The sequence below is a fragment of the Mus pahari genome, chromosome 6 (genome assembly GCF_900095145.1).
Source record: "Mus pahari chromosome 6, PAHARI_EIJ_v1.1, whole genome shotgun sequence".
Lineage (NCBI taxonomy): Eukaryota > Metazoa > Chordata > Mammalia > Rodentia > Muridae > Mus > Mus pahari.
Genome location: NC_034595.1, coordinates 102,512,269 through 102,529,620, shown reverse-complemented (window position 1 = coordinate 102,529,620; position 17,352 = coordinate 102,512,269). Strand labels below are relative to the sequence as shown.

At 48.3% G+C, this 17,352-nt stretch overlaps 1 protein-coding gene across 1 annotated transcript in view; it reads left to right on the top strand.

Annotated features, from left to right (window-relative positions):
- LOC115062403 (calmodulin-binding transcription activator 1-like) overlaps positions 1 to 13,850 on the top strand; it is a 279,779-nt gene extending 265,929 nt beyond the window's left edge. The window contains exon 5 of the transcript XR_003844071.1: positions 13,785 to 13,850. The gene's annotated coding sequence lies outside the window, so the exon portion shown is untranslated. The remainder of the gene's footprint in view (positions 1 to 13,784) is intronic.
- The last annotated feature ends 3,502 nt before the right edge of the window (positions 13,851 to 17,352 follow it).

Here is a 17,352-nt window from a genome sequence, read left to right as displayed (position 1 = left end):
TGTGTGTGTGTGTGTCTGTCTGTCTCTGTGTGTGTCTCTCTCTCTGTGTGTCTCTGTGTGTGTGGTGTGTCTGTGTGTGTGTGTGTCTGTGTGTGTGTGTCTGTCTCTGTATGTGTGTGTCTCTGTGTGTGTGTGTGTGTCTCTGTGTGTGTCTGTGTGTGTCTATGTGTGTGTGGGGGGGTGTAAGCCAAAGAAGAACCTTGAGTTTTGACCTTTTCTTTTTGATACATGGTCTATTGACTTGGAAGTTACTAAGCAAGCTGAGTCGCTGGCTAGAAGGTCCCAGAATCCCCCGTGGTTCCAACCTTCACAGCACTACTGTGCCACCACCAGGGGACTTACTTTAAAATATGAATTCTAGAGATTGAACTCAGATCCTCGAGCCTGCTAGACAAGTGCTTTATCAAGTGAGCCATCCCTTACCCTTGAGGTGTTCAGTTTCGACCGTCAGATTGGGAAGTTCTCTTTGACTACCTGGAGCATTTGGTAATATCTAATCATGGCAGTGTTGGGGCTGGAATATCTCTAGGGGACTAGGCTATAGAATGTACCTTCTATAAAAGTTAAAGATAAGCCCAAGGAGAGTCAGATGGATCCATAAGAATCTTAAATCTGCCACAGTGAAGCCTGCCACTCTTAATATAAGGTACAGGGGCTGCTTGGTGGCTCAGGGTTAGAGAACTTGACTAGCGTGTGCTCTGGCCCTGGACTCCAAACCCAACATTGAACAAAACCATGTAATGGGTGATGGTTTTCCAAACCCAAATACAGCAGTAAATGTGCTGATTCAAGAAGGTCAGCAAATATGAAGAAAACCACAGAAAGATGCTCTGTAATCAGCGTGCTTCAAATCAGCAATGGAGTGAAATGCTTAGTCAGCCAGAAGGAGGTGAAAGACAGACGACAGAGGTCAAAGATGGATGCCTCCTGCAGATTTCCCATCAACCACTGTGCAAGTCAGACAGCAATGGAGAGAGAGAGAGAGAGAGAGAGAGAGAGAGAGAGAGAGAGAGAGAGAGAGAGATTAGATAGATAGACAGATAGACAGTGTCTTAGTCAGGGATTGTATTCCTGCACAAAACATGACCAAGAAGCAAGTTAGTGGAGAAAGGGGTTTATTCAGCTTATACTTCCACATTGCTGTTCATCACCAAAGGAAGTCAGGACTGGAACTCAAGCAGGTCAGGAAGTGGGAGTTGATGCAGAGGCCATGGAGGGATGTTACTTACTGGCTTGCTTCCCCTGGCTTGCTCAGCTTGCTTTCTTATAGAACCCAGGACTACCAGCCCAGAGATGGCACCACCCACAATGGGTCCTCCCACCCTTGATCACTAATTGAGAAAATGCCTTACAGCTGGATCTCATGGAGGCATTTCCTCAAGGGAGGCTCCTTTCTCTGTGATAACTCCAGCTTGTGTCAAGTTGACACAAAACTAGTCAGTATAGATAGATAAATAGATAGATAGATAGATAGATAGATAGATAGATAGATAGATAGATAGCGTGTGGGTGTATGTGAATGCCTAAGATTCTATAGTCAATGGGATCCTCGTTTCATGTTGCTGTAAAGGTTTTGTATTTTGAATGTGATGACAGAGATGAATGCTCATGTTTGTATATCAAGTATTTGCTAACATTCACTGAGTGTGCATATAAAGCAGGACACATCTCACTGTATGCAAATTATACCTCAATGAAGCTGATTAAATAGAGTTAACTTTTATGGCTAGAGAGATGGCCCAGTAGATAAGAACACTTTCTGTGTAAGCCCTGTCCAAGCATAAGGACCTGCTGCACTCAAATCCCTGGCACCCATGTAAGAAGCATGCAGTTATATGTGTCTGTGCAGGGCAGTGGGGAAAGGCAGAGCTCAGAAGCAGGCTGACTGGCCAGGCTACCCAAAGCAGTGAGCCTCTGAGAGGCCTGGTCTTAAGGAATGGGGTAGAGAGCAGCAGAGGCAGACAACTTCATCCTCTTACCACGTGAACATACATGGTCATGTGTAGTCATATATATATATATATATATAATGTACATATATTATCTGACATCATTATAATTGTGCTATCCCAGATGAAAACAGAGCAATGTCTGAAGACTAAAACAGTAACTTTATATTCTAGAAGAAATGCTCTTTATCCGTATATATAGGAGGGCTCAGATGCCAAAAGCCCCAGAACGGGATAAGTGCTCTTCAGGGGTCTCCAGCTACCATCTGGTGGACTTTTTTGGAGCTTGTTATAGAGGCCTCACTGGGATACACTGGGTATTTCCCCAAAGACATGTCTCCTCTCCTTCTCATCCCCTCTGTATGCCCCAGCCTCTCTTCTAGCTTCCGGTACAGTGAGAGGCCTTGTCTTAAGAGAATAGGGCAGGGTGATGGGGGACATGGATGGTATGATTGACTGAGGGCAGTTTTTATGTTGGCCAGGATCCACCTAGACCCACATTTATTATTTGAGCATGGATGCTACCCAGGGCTGGAGAGATGGCCCAGTGGCTAAGAGTGCGAGCTATTTTTGCAGAGGACCAGAATTTAATTCCCAGCTTCCATGTTGGAAAGTTTATAGCAATCTGTAACTCCAGCTACAGGGAATTCAACATCCTCTTTTGACTTCCACAGGTACCTGTGCTCGCTCTCTCTCTCTCTCTCTCTCTCTCTCTCTCTCTGGATAAAATGATAGATGATGGGTAATTGATAGACACAATGTAGAGATAGATATATAGGTAGGTAGGTAGGTAGATAGATAGATAGATAGATAGATAGATAGATAGATAGATAGATAGATAGATCTACCCAGTAGATGATGGCTAACTCCTCACAGGGATACAAGATGGACCTAAGGTACTATGGTCAGGAGAATAGCTATGACCTCTAGGCAGAGGGAGAGATGCTCTAGAGATTGAGAATACCATCCTGCACCCCACTGGCTGTCATCCAGACATTTAAAAAAAAAGCACATGACCTCCAAAAACCATGCTGCTGCCAAGAGGATGAGCTGAGGTTTGCAAGAGTGGCCACTGACGAATGAGGACATCATCAATGGAGGAAGAGCTGGCTGAAGCAGCTTGTGGTGGGTGGTGGGTGGATTAGGCCCCGTGGGCAAAGCCACCTGCACGCCACTGGGCTCCATGTCTAGGTAACAATGCTAAAGTGATTATGTCACCTTAGACTCCCAGGAACCAGAAGAGTTGTGCCTCTCGACTCTATCATTGTGTGGGTCCACTTTGAGGTCCACTGGTGTGCATGTGCGTGTGTGTACACATGAATGTGGAGGCAGAGGACAGCCTTGGCATTGTTCCTCAGGTACCATCCGATGACCTTTTCTTTGGGGCAGGGTCTCTCGTTGGCTTGGGACTCACCAAGTAGGCTAGACTGGCGCACCCATGAGCCCAGGGATCTGCCTGTCTCCACTTCTGCACAGAGATTTCAAGTGTGCAGCACCATACCCAACATTTTGATTTTTTCTTTTAAACATGGGTTCTGGGGACCAAACTGAGGTCCCCATGCTTATGTGGCAAATCTTTTACTGATTGACCCCATCTTCCTGGATCCCCGAGGCTCCCTATTTATAAATCTTAACATTCTTCTGAGTTGGCAGAAGGGGAAATGTTTCAGGGCCTCATGTCAGCATCATGAACAAGGCAAGGAGAGCCGAGTACTAACCAGGCAGCTGGCACAGCTGGGGCCATCTTAATCTCTGGACCACTTCAAGCAGCTGATGACTACCGTAAGGAACGAGTGTCTTGGTGGGTATGGCTCTAAGCTGTCTTCCTGGATAGCCTCTATCAGCCCACGGTCCTCCAGTCCACTCAGTGTCCAACATCATAATGGTCACAGCAGGAGCCTTAATGTCAAATGCTTGTAGGTAGCTAGTGAGGAAAGCCAGCTGGATGGAGATGCGGTGGCTGTAGAACCCAGGATCACCCACAGGAACATGGGCTCCCCCTGCACCAGCCAGTAGGTGAACACCATATGAACACCCATAGGTGTCTAGCAGCTGGGAGCCCCTCGCCAGTCTTCAACCAGCACAAAGGACAAACAAAAGGGAGAAAGGAACCACTGTGGAAAGCCAGCCAGCTGGACTCTGTGGATCCCGCCACGAGGCTGTCTGTGGGTGCCCTCGCTGCCTGTGGGCACCTCTGGATTCTGGCCTGTCCCCTCTGATTTTGGCACTTGCCTATTGACTGAGTTCCGCATCTCGCTGGCTCCTTTTTGACCGCCATCCACTTTGTGGGCGTCCCCGTCTCCGCCTGCCGCGTGGTTCACGAGCTCCCATTCCTTTCCTGGACTGCCATCACAGTCTTCCAGCCGTCACCCCCCTCTGCTCCACCACCATCAAAGCGACATTTCCAAAGCATGGATCCTTCTATGTCTCCCCTCCGCTTAAAAGCCTTCCCTGACCCTCTCTATCTTTCTTCTGCTTAAAAGCCTTCCCCGTCCCCTGCCTCTCGTGGTGGGAACTCCACTTGCCTGGCATTTTAATTGCTCCCCAGTCTGGGGCCTCCGCACCCTCCTGCTTAGGTTCGGCTCATCTTCCCCAGACCCTGTCAACTCCAGCGGCTGCATTTGCCGAGGTTTCCCCGAACGCATTTACTCTTCTCGTTTTCTGTCTTTGCATATGCTGTTTTCTGCCCCAGAGTCTCCATCACCAGCCTGCCTGGCAGCCCCCTGCACACTCCGGTGCTGTCCAAGTGCTAGCTAGCTCTTTGGCTCAACCTTGCCTTCTTTTCTCCTCAGCACGACTTCATCATTCATACTGCTAAGGGAACATCCTCATGGACCTTGCACTTGGCAAGACAGCCCTGGATCGCACAGCCCTGTCTGTTTTCCCAGCTGTCTTTTCAAGGACCATCAGTCACCTCTCTTTGTACTGTTAGGACTCCGTGTCTGGTACACAGTAGGCCCTCAATAATTCACCAAACAATGACCGTGACGAACGGATACATAACTGTGGCAGTGTGAACTACTGTCTCCGAGTGTCTTTGTTCATTCATTGCTTCTTCACTGACTGGCGCTGGAAAGGACACATGAGTGCCTCCTCAGAACTGCACAATAGGCAGACAGCCATGCTAGGCTTCCTTTTTGAAGAAGTCCAGGCTGTTAGACACAAACCCTGAGCCCATTGCTACTCTAGAAGTCTTCTAGACACCATCTCCTGGATGCCTTCACTATCAGAGTCATACAGTTTGAGTGGAGCAGTGGCTCACTCCATGTGGAAACAGAATGAAAAACCTCCAGTCTGTGGGTTCATTGCTTCTAATGGGTGCTCCCCATTTCGAGTTGGGGGTGTTGGTCTGACTTGTGGGTGGGGGCCCAGAGTATCTCATGCAGGTATGGGCCTGATCACCTCGATGGCCCAGCTGTTGATAAAATGGATGGGGGCTCACCCCTTAGACAGGAAGACCCTACACCACTGGACCTCGGTGGAATCTGTCACAGAAATGGACCCAGCAGGTTTATTCAGGGTGACCTGTCACTGGGAAGGGGGAATAAAATGGTTATTTATTTAAATCAGGGCCAATTATTTTTGGTGAAGTGCAGTGAGTGGCAGATTCTGGGAAACTTTTTTCGCACTGTAAACATGTTGGCTAGAAGTCATTAATATGACAATCACACATCCCTAATAAAGTACATCGCACGGAGAGCTGGCACCACCGAAATGCCCAGAGGACGCTCAGTATGAGCCTTAAAACCAAGAGTATTGGAAACAAGATATTTTTACTTCACATTTGGGAGTAATATAATTGCATTTTGTGGCTCCAGCAGATGCTGGGGCCAGCTGCTAGGAGAGCAATGCCATCTCCCCTCAGCGTCCGTTCTCACAGATAAAACCCTTGTACAGCGCTCTCATAAACACCAAACTTCTAAAATTACCCCTCGGTTGAAAACCCATTTTTCTATGCAAAAGGTAGCTGAGCCTGTATAGATCACAGAGATATTTTTATTACTGAGGCTCAGGAGAATATAGTACAAGCATATACCAACATATATGTATGTACATGTATACACACATAGACAAATATGAACAGAAGCCTAAACACCCACAAATACACATACCCAAACACTTATACCACACAACATATATAATATATATGTGCCCAAACACATATGAATATATAGATATAGATATATACACACACACACACACACTCAAACATTCACATTCACATACATACCCAGGTATACACATACCCCATGCACATGCGTGTACACATACACACAAATGAGCATACATATATATTCAAATATACACACATTATACTCACTCAAACATATTATGTACTGAAATATATATACACATGCATACTTAAACACATGTCTATATATACAAATATGCACATTTATAAGCATGTTTAGGTGTACAGTGGCACTTCCTTTTCTTTCCCTGACATTGAGCATGTGTCTGGAAGATGGACTAAAGGGACTGTCCAGTGCCAGGGCAGAAGTTGTCTTTTTTCTGAGAACTGTTTCCGGTATGATTGGTTGGAAGACAAGCTGTAGTCTCTGGGCTGGACTGTTCTGTGTCATGGAGACAGACACTGTGTGTGTGTGTGTGTGTGTGTGTGTGTGTGTGTGTGTACATGCACGTGAGTCTGCATGTGCAGTTGCCTGCACTTATCTGTCTTTGGGAGTGTGCCCTCTGGAGGGAGACCCAGCACCAGTAAACCCAGCGCATTCAGCTTCCCTGGGACGCCTAGAGTCCACTCCAGGTAGGCCTCTCACATCCCGCAGGGGGACATGGCTCCTTCACCCTGAGGGAAACTGAGGTGACAGTGGCTGCAGGAAAGTGTCTGCTGGTGGTGGCCCCTCTCCCCCACCCAGACTCTACCTGACTGCCAGAAGGTTCAATCTGTCACAGGCTCCCACAGTGTCTATTTAGGGCCACCATCCCACATACCAGCCTTGTCTGGCCCCCCAAGCCCGGCTGAGGTGGGCTGAGAATGGAAACACGTGCCAGCTTTAGAAAACAGTATAGAGAACAGGAGACAGCTCTACTGCTCTCTAAAATTAGGGAAATGCTATTTTGAATACACTCGGCTTAAAATATAAAACCTATTATTAAAGTTCTCAAATATTTTTTTAACCTTAAAAAATGTAGCTCCTTGAAATTTCAAGATGACACATGGTGGCACACAGTGCCGCTACTCTCTGTTGGAGAGAGGAGCTCCCATCCTGAGGGCGGGGCTCCTGTTCTGGGGGCAGAACTCCCATCCTGTGGACATGGCTCCCGTCCTGAGGGCAAAGCTGGGAGCTGTTTGGGAACTGTTCAGGTGGGCATTTCTATAGAGCACCCTGCATGGGAATAGTGTCCCATAGCAACAGCCCACACAGCCCATCCTTGCTCCTTCCCCCCTGCACCAAGGGAGGCTCCAGTGTGTCTTTATTCTGTGTAGAAGAATTCTGCATAACCCCATGCAGTGTTCTACCTCCTCAGCAGTCACCTTTGCATCCAAGAACTGCAGGACTCTATGGCTGTGTAGGGACCCAGACTCTCCACACAGAGCTGTACGACAGAAAGTGCTATGTGCCAGGAGTCCTAGAGTACCACAGTCATTGCAAAGCAGGTTCCAGCAGCTGCCATTCACTGTGGGATGAAGGACAGCCTGACGATTCCCCAGGGAGTCTAGGCCGCCATCATCATCATCATCATCATCATCATCATCATCATCATCATCAGGACCTGAGGGCAATGTGAGCAAAGATGGTGAGTTGTAGGTGTCAAGCTGGACAGCAGTACCCCCTTACCCACAGGCTCTAGTCTGCCTGCCCCCCAGTGGCTCACTACCACCATGGGCTTTGAAGTCCTCTCGTTGCCTGGGGGTATACTGGCCCCCAATGATGGGTACTAGGGTGACTCACTGGACTGTCCCATTCTGTACCCTCACCCTTCACGACAATGACTCTGGGTCAATCCCTCTGCCTTTCTGTTGGCAGGGACCCTTGCTGGTGTAAAGCAGAGTCCACAAAACTGAATTCCATCTCCCACGGGCTGCTGTCCCTGCCCTGGCCACACACACTGTATTTTGGCAGGAGTTTTTCTATTTGAACATCCAAAGGACAAACTGAACATTTAAAATCTGCAAGCTGGACAGTCTTTGCTTTGGAGCCTGCCGTGAATCCCTTTACCCTGACAGTGGGCCATCCTTCCTACTGTCGACACGGAATCTGGGATGACTGAGGATGCGAGAGTAACAGGAAGCCAGCCTGTGGATGTGCCAAGATGGTCCTTTCAGTCTGGGTCTGTCTGCTGTGTAGGCGGGGCGGGCTAGCATCTCCATCACCTGGTCTCATCCAGCATGATGCATGTGCTCTCCTCTTACTCTTTAAAAAATAATTAGGATACAATGTAACTAAATACACTCTAGGGCAGTGGTTCTCAACCTTCCTAATGCTGTAACCCTTTATTTAATACAATTCCCCACGGTGTGGTGACCCCCAGCCATAAAAGTATTTGCATTGCTACTTCATAACTGTAATTTTGCTACTGTTATGAATTATAATGTAAACATCCATGTTTTCTGATGGTCTTAGGTGACCCCTGTGAGAACCACTGCTCTGTAGCATTAGTGACACTTAGTGTCTTCCCAGCAGTGTATAGCCAGCACTCCTGCTAGTTCCTAACATCTACACCACCCCCAAAAGGAGACCCCACCTCTTCTCACTAGTCACCCCTCACCCCTTCATCCTTCATCACAAATTTAGGTTCTCTGCCAGTTGGTTGGGGTGTTCTGTGTATGTAGCTAGTGGCATTCTTAACACAGGACCTGTTGCAAGCTTCTTTCAGGTAGCATTGTGCCTTCATTATGCTATGTCTGTGTTGTAGCCTCTGGAATGGGACTTTGCCCCCACCCCACCCCATTAATGTTTCCTCTGTAAACCGTTCATCCATCTACAGACCGGGTGGCCTCTGCCTCTTTCTAAGCTCTTGCCAATAGTGCTGCAGTGAACATTTATATCTGTATTTTATACTTTTAAGAAGAGTTTAGAGATGTGTCTTTCTGTGTATTTGTACTGGTATGTACACATGAGTGCAGATGTCTATGGAGGCCTGAAGAGGATGTCGGAGTCCCTGTAGCTGGAGTTAGAGGCAGTCCTGAGCTCCCTGACATGGGTTCTGGGAACCGGACTCAGTTTCTCTGCAAGAGCAGCGCCCAGTCATTGAGTATCCCTTCGTCCCCATGAGTGTTTGGTTCCATGGCATGTGTGTCTCCTCCGTCTGCCCAGCAAGTTTCTAAGCTTTAAAAGGGCAACGTCCACCCACTGTGTGCCCATCTGATGAGGAGGGGACAAACTCTAGTAAGGGCAGCGGGCTAGCATGACTGTGCATCATGAAGCTGGGATTAGACAGGCGGCCCAGACCCCCCCAGCACATCTAGAGACCAGCATGTGACGGTGCCTGGTGTCAAGCCCAGTCACCCGGACCATGCAGAGGCTGGATCTGGGTGCAAGGATTTAGTCTTCTTGCTTAGAAGTGAGATAGGTACTCTTCCAAGCTGTGTGGGAGGTGTCACAGGCACACACACACACACACACACACACACACATCCCTTGGTGGAAGAAGAGGGAGTAGTAGCCAGCGGCTAAAGGAAGCTCATTATAGAATGTGATTTCTTGGTCCCTTGTTTGACTACACACTGGCTTAGTGGCCAGTGCAGACCCTTTGGCTCAGCAGTTGAGCACACCATGGCTCTGCAGTTACAGGGCTCTGTAACTGTTATGTGGCTGGCATGCCTTTCCCTCCTCCTTGCCTGTGAGTTCAAGTGCAATATGGCCTTCACTTATTCCTGGGCCGGCACACAGCAGGCGCTTAGTAGTATCTTTAGTGCAGCAAGGGTCCAGAGAGGTTTTGCTCTTTGGGGGACAACAGCGATGGGAAACCCTGCCAGGCTGTGGTAGATGTGGGTGTAAGAATGTTTGTGAAGGTCTGTGGGTCTGCAGGTCTGTGGGTCTGTCTGTGAGTCTGCAAGTCTGGAGGTCTGTTTGTGGGTCTGTCTGTGGGTTTGTGGGTCTGTGAGTCCACAGGTCCATGGGTTGGTGGGTCTTTGGGCCCATGTGTCTATGGGTCTTTGGGCCTGTGGAGTAGAGTGAGAGATGCAAGGATGTTGGTAGATACTGCCCCCCATCTTGGGGTGTGATCCTTGGCTAGGGCAGGGATCTGGGGTGTCTTCGCTGGGGTTTCTATTGCTATGATAAAACAGCACAGCTGTAAGCAGCTCGAGGAGGAAAGGCGTTAATTTTGCTTACAGTTCCATATCAAAGTCTGTCTCCCAGGGACATCACAGTAGAAACCTGGAGGCAAGAACTGAAGCAGAGGCCACAAAGGAATGCTGCTTACTGACTTCCTCCCTCCCTGTTGCTTGTGCAGTCTGCTCTCTTATAGTGCCCAGGACCACCAGCCCAGGACTGGAACTGCATGGTCAGTTGGACCTTCTCACATCGATCAAGAAAATATACCATAGGCTTGCTCCTTGGTCAAGCTAGTAGGGACATTTTCTTACTTGGGTCTCCCTCTTGCCAAATGACTCTAGCTTGTGTCAAGTTGACATAAAACTAGCCAGCACATGGGGCATCTAGACCACAGGCCAGCTTCCTCTGGAAAGCAAATCTGCTAAAATTATGGCAGACAGCTGGTACCTAACACGTGGCTGACCATGTGATGGTCATGGCCTGCCCTCAGCATCTTATGAAACCGAATGGGATGCAGTGCTTGCTTGAGAAGGTTGACACCAGCATCTCTCAACTGTCACCACAACGTTACCATTCACTGAAAGTGTGAATGTGGGTGAGTTGGTTGTCGGGGTAGAGGATAGAGAGGGATGTCTGTAAGCCTAGCAGTGACCTCAACTATTTTGGCACCTGCTATAGCCTAAGGCACCCTAGACATGTAGCCCACATGTAGTACTTAACGTGGAAGCTTTTGGCCATTGACACACTGTGGCTGTCTTGTGATTTAAGGGCTGCCATTTTTATAACTGCCCCTGGGGGTGATATTTTCCTCTGTGCAGAGACCTCTGAGGTCTGGGTGGGTTAAGCCATGTGCTTAACACGAGGCAGCTGATCTTTGGCAGATTGGAGGCCAGGTCTATTTGCTTACAGCGGGTAGGCACTTTGCAATGACACTGAGCTGCCTTTCTGTGGCAACTCAGTTAATGAAGAAACCATGAAGCCTTACTCCAGAACCAGTTCTGTAGCTTTTTGGGTCTCAAGTCATAGATACATACACACACACATACACACACACACACACACACACACACACACACACACACACGTTTACTACCAAACACATGTACCATTACACACAAAGACATGTATACATTTCACTTATGAATGCATATTTAATTATAGTGTCTACCCTTCTCCACCCATCCACCCACACAACCATCCACCCATCTATTCACACACCTGCCTGTCCATCCATGCATCCATTTCCCTGCCTGAACATCTATGTATCAATTTCTCTGCCCACCTATCTATGTATCCATCTCCCTGCCCACCCATCTATGCATCTATGTATCCCTGCCCCTGCATCCATATATCCATCTCCCTGCCCTCCCATCTATGCATCTATGTATCCCTGCCCCTGCATCCATGTATCCATCTCCCTGCCCACCCATCTTGTATCTATGTATCCCATCTATGTATCCCTGCCCCTGCATCCATGTATCCATCTCCCTGCCCACCCATATGTTCTTCCATCCACCTATGCATCTGGCCACCCACCTACCCATCTAGTCACATACCTTCCAGTCCATCTACACACCCAGCTGTTTACCTACCCATCTACACACTCATCCTGCATCTAATGGACCTTTTCAGGTTTACCCCTGTGCCCCAGGACACTATTAAGTCCTGTGAATGTATCAGCGATGACACAGTCCTTACTCTTGCATGGTCCTATGGGGATGCTACCGGAGTAAACAAGCAATTAGGACACGGGGTGATGAATCCTGCACACCGAGGAAGGTGCCGTGGGAGAGTGGAGAATGGATAACCAGTGAAGCAGGGCTGGCCTGGGCATAGGGTTATTGACCTATGCTGAGAGCCCAGGGAAGGATTTTTCCCAAGGAGAGGAGACAAATGTCAAAAGGCACAGGGACTCATTCTTTCTTTAGCTAAAAATCAATGGTAGGAACTTGGTCATTACTTGCTGCTTGCTGAGCTCTTTCTGTGGGGTACAGTCTTCCAGACTGTACTGGTTTGGACTCTTATTTCCAACAAGTGTGGCAATGGACACTCACTATTGTGGAGGTTTGAATATGCGTGGCCTAGGGAGTGGCACTATTAGGGGTGTGGCCTTGTTGCAGTAGGTGTGGCCTTGTTGGAGGCAGTGTACCACTTTGAGGGTGGGCTCGGAGACCCTCCTCTTACCTGCCTAGGAGACTCTCCTGGCTGCCTTTGGATCAAGATGTAGAACTCTCAGCTCTTCCTGCACCATGTCTGCCTACACACTGCCATGCTTCCTGCCCTGATGCTAATGGACTGAACCTCTGAACCTGCAAGCCAGCCCCAATTAAGTGTTGTCCTTATGAGAGTTGCCTTGGTCATGGTGTCTGTTCACAGCAGTAAAACCCTAAGATAACTATGATCACAGAAGGTCTTGGTCTTCACTGGAATGGTGGTCTTCACAGCATGGCGAGTCGTATTTCTTACCTGTCACTGACCCATGTCTCTTCCTTCTCCCCCAGCGGATGTGACCACTGCTGGTCACAGAGGTCAGGTCCATTATGCATAAGCTCAAGGTGCCCCGGCCTCTGGGCAGGCAGCCTGCTCTACTACGAGAAGCTCAGAGCAGCTTCGGCTGCAGCAGGAGCTGAAAGGGAACCCACCCCGGGTCTGCATTTCCTTGACAGTCCACAGCAGCAATCTCTGTGTCATATTGCCACCAAGATCAAGGGAAATGTGTACCAACCCAACCTTAATTAACTTACAATCCCAGCCAATTTCATGTTAGCAGATCTGTTTGGATCTGGAAGTAATGGGCCGTGTCATGCCTAAGAGACGGGGCAATGACTTTTGCTGGTGACTCTCTCTCTCTGGCTTCTTGTAGAAATTATTAATAAATCAGCATTTCTATCTGTGATGATGATGTTGTCTTTATAAATATTTAATTTACCTTCAGGTGCCCACATTTTCTCAGTCTTTGCCTGAAACTCAGCTGACTTGGCTCTTCTCTGAGACTCTGCTCAATAGATCAAGATAACAGTGGCAAAGTCTCTCTCTCTCTCTCTCTCTCTCTCTCTCTCTCTCTCTCTCTCCCTCCCTCTTCTTCTCCCTCTCCCTCCCTGACTGTCTCTGTCTCTCAGTCTCTCTGTCTCTCTGTCTTTCTGTGATTTGGCTCCAGGGTGGGGGTTGGGAGTCAAGCTGAGAGGATGCGCCTCTTTGGTGAGGAAGCTGAGAGATGTCCTGTTTCGGAGACGCAGAGTGTGCGCCGAGCCCTGTTGCTGGCATGTGCTTCCCTCCCTCTGATGAATGGCATTTGGGACCTTAAAGGTTTCCGATGTTTTCTTTCCACAGAGAAATATTTTTGCCTTGCCACCGACTCCTCCTTTGAAACCCAGGCTTTGATGGTGATTGTGTGGCTGGTTGAGTGGAAGGGGATCAGAGAATCAAAGAGAAGCTGAGACCGGGTCAACGTTTTTCTAGAAAAGTCCGAGTTCCAGCCTGGCCAAGATGCACAGCAGCTGGGGGAAAAATAACAACTTTTCTTTTCTTTCTGCTTCTCAGGGTCCAACATGAGCTAATTGTTATCATTATCTTTTTATTTTTTCTGTTTCAGGAAATTGCGGCTTATTTAATAACATTTGAGAAACACGAAGAATGGCTAACCACATCCCCTAAGACAAGGTAATGTCCCAGCCATCACAGTTTTTCAACTCTATATGGTGAGAATAGATGATTGATTTTCGTGGATTACCGGATCCAGCCACTCAATGCAGGGTAACGAGTTGACAGGGCCATGTTGTGTTCAATGGCCTGTGAAGGGGAGCACTCATTAATTGGTCCAAGATGCGGGTAGTGAATGCAATGAGGAGGCTGAGACGCTGGGCACCAGCTGTCGGGGCTTTTCACAGGATGGCTCTGGGCTCCATCCTTCAGCCAGACACTCAGAAACTTACCAGACAGGTGCAGGGCAGAGGGCAGTTTATTTTGGGGAAAGTGCCCACCTGCCATCAGTAGCAGATACTTTTTGAAAAGGAAAACTAACTTAGCTGCTGCCTGGACCTCGGTTGTGTTTTATACATCAATAAAGTCAGGTTATCCCTGATTGCTGGGAGGGAGAGCTCCCAAATCAGAAGCAATGGCTAAATATTACGCAGTAAATGTCCTTGAACCCACTAACTGCCACAAACACTTAACTTCTCTTGCCATGTGGGACTGGACAGAATTGTTGAAAATGTAGCTGACCCGTGTCCTGTGCACGGAAATGATGTGATTATAGGTGAGAGATGGTGAGCCTGGGATCTGGGGCTCATTTTAAAGACAGCTTCTTATTTCCTGCGCAACTCTTTTACGTTTTTATTATTTGATATGTTTCGTGCTAAGCCATCAGAGATTTGCAGCCACTCTCTTCCAATTGCTAGGACGTTTCTATTAGCAGTGACAGGGCCAGGTGCTCACGTAATCTGGAAGGTGGCCTGCAGCTCTCTGACTGCAGGGCTGAGTCTAAGAAGTGGAATTCTCAGCCTGTGATGTGTGGACAAGGGCAAAATCTTCAGCTGGACCAGGATTAGGATGAGATGCGTTCTGTGCTCCACTGGTCCTACGTGTGGCTTGTCTATCTGTCCCGAGTTATGGATGAACGGGTTCTGGCTTTTAGACTGTTCCCTCCTTCGACAGGTGTAGTCATTCATTTTCTTGTTGCTGGGACAAAGCACCAGATGGAAAACCAACTTAAAAAAGTGAAGGCTTATTTTGGCTCAAGGTCTGAGGTTAAACAGTTCACCTGGGCCAGGAAGGCATGGTGGCAGTAAGGTAGTAGTCAGGATGCAGAGAGAGACGAACACTGACACTTACCTCACTTCTTATTCTAGTCCAGGAGTCCAGCCCTTGGGATGGTACTACCCACAGTTAAGCCATTTCTTCTCTCCTCGATTAACTTATAGGAACTGCTAAAACGCACACATGAGGTTTTCTCTTAGGTGATTCTAGACTCTATCAAGTTACTAACATTGGCCACCATGCTTCTTGAATTCAAGTTGGAGAAAAGAACTATTTACAAGCCTGGGTGAAGGTCTCCGGAACATGGTGGGTTTACACACGCATGCACATATGCACGCATGCGCATGCGCATACGTGCTGTGACCACGGTGCTTTAGAACGTAATAAGGCGTGAGCTTTCTCTCATGTTGAAGACCAGGAAATTGGGGATTGATTGAGAGGAGGACATATCTTCTGGCCACACTGAACTCAGTGACTTTTTGGAGTGTAGTGGACCAAGAGACATCTTGACATAAGGAAGAGTGATAAGTGCACAGGAGATGGAATGGGGGGTTCTATGGATCTGTGGAATTGTGTGAAAATCTTAAACTCCTTAAAAAGTACCACATTGCTCCTTCCGTCTTTCCTTCCTTCCCTCATTCCCTTCCCTGCCTCCACGCCCCTCTCTTCCTCAGATACCCAACTGTTAGGATTACAGGTGTGCACCACCATGCCCAGCCTCCTCCCCCCCACCCCCGCCACATCCCTTTTTCTTCTTTATTAGAAGTAGAGCTCCTATCCTGTCTTCCCTTGGTCCTCAAGAGCATCTCAGGGGACATAACATCTGTCACCTGCTTCGCAGGTGTGACTGTCCATGTCCTTCACAGGCCATCGCTGCTCTTGCCTGTGAGCCACGTCCCCCAGTCTGCTGGAGGCCTGGACCTTGGGGACCTCAGGCATCGAGTGGATTTCCTTCAGGCTCTGGGGCTCTGAACTTCTTTCCTTCAGGCAGACTGAACATCGGACTCCTGCTACATTCTCATGCACGCTCTGTCTTTACGCTTGAAAGCTTCTGGTCCCCAGGAGAAGGACAAGTGCCCCGGTCGTTCAAGGACCTTTCTAAATTAGTTGTTGAGTTTGGATCCCCCTCCTCCACCATTTCCAGTATTGAAATTAATTGGTGCGGTTAACTGCTGAGTCCCTACAAGCCAGCCTCCTGGTATTAGGGAATTAATGGTACCAATACTCTGCTGCATGGGAAGGCAATACAAGTTCTGTTTGCCGCTACTGTTAATTTCATTTTAGAAAATTAATAAGAATGAATTGCACCGTTGACATTTATAGAGTTTGCTAATAAAATGATACATTGTTTGTGTGGAAGAATCCTTATTAAATTAATTGTTGTAATCAGTCCACATATAGATGTTGGTATAGGAACTGCAGAGGGACCCATGTCTGCCTCCGAGGTTTGCTGGGGGCACTAGGGACAAATATCACCCTTGCTCAGATTTGATCTCAACCCAATTATAGAGAAGGCCCCAGAAGTCCCTTACACCTGTTCATAATGAGGTATGTTTCGAGGATGCTCCCAGGGCTGAGGGTCTCAGGGTGGCAGTGTGGACGCCACAGGGCTCAGGAAGGAATGCTTAAATGGCTCCTATTGTGTCATAAGGAGCTGAGATCTTAAGCCTGAAAACTTAACCCTGGGGCCATCTTTATTTGGCCCTGGCTGTGTGTTTAGTGGGATCATGATATCATTTGGAGACTGCAGGGCCTCCACCCTCCCCACCCTGCCAGGTGGATTCAGAACCTTGAGTAGAGACCTCCCTCTGTCTAGAGTGTTATCCCCCATCCTCCTTCAGGCTTTAGATTGTGTGTTCCCTTCCTTTACGTGGTCTCTTTCGAACACCACCCATACCCTCCCAGAGCGGCCCCTTGCCTCTTGCGGGTGCTCGGGGCCATTTCACAGTTTTTTACCCATGGTGAATGGAGGTTTTTCTCAGTCACCTTTGTTCTTGGGTAACCCAAACGCCTGGCACATCCCCTCCAAGTGCAAGTGAAATGAACAGCGTGGGTAAGAGGTGGAGCTCTGGGTGCTGCGAAGCAGGAGCCCCGGACTCGCTCCATCTCACTCTTTCTGCACATATCTAGCCTCAGGAGTGGCTAGCACGCCGGCTCTGCCCTCTTCAGCATTTGCTGTGGGTTCTCAGCTGTGTTTTAACATTTATACCGTGGCCGAGGAGATGACTCAGAGATTGAGAGCGCTTTCCATTCTTCCACAGGATGCAAGTTTGGTTTTCAGCACCCACATTGTTTGGTTAACTCACAACCACCTGTAATTATAGCTTGAGAGGATCTGACATCCTGTGAGCCTTCTCTCTCTCTCTCTCTCTCTCTCTCTCTCTCTCTCTCTCTCTCTCTCTCTC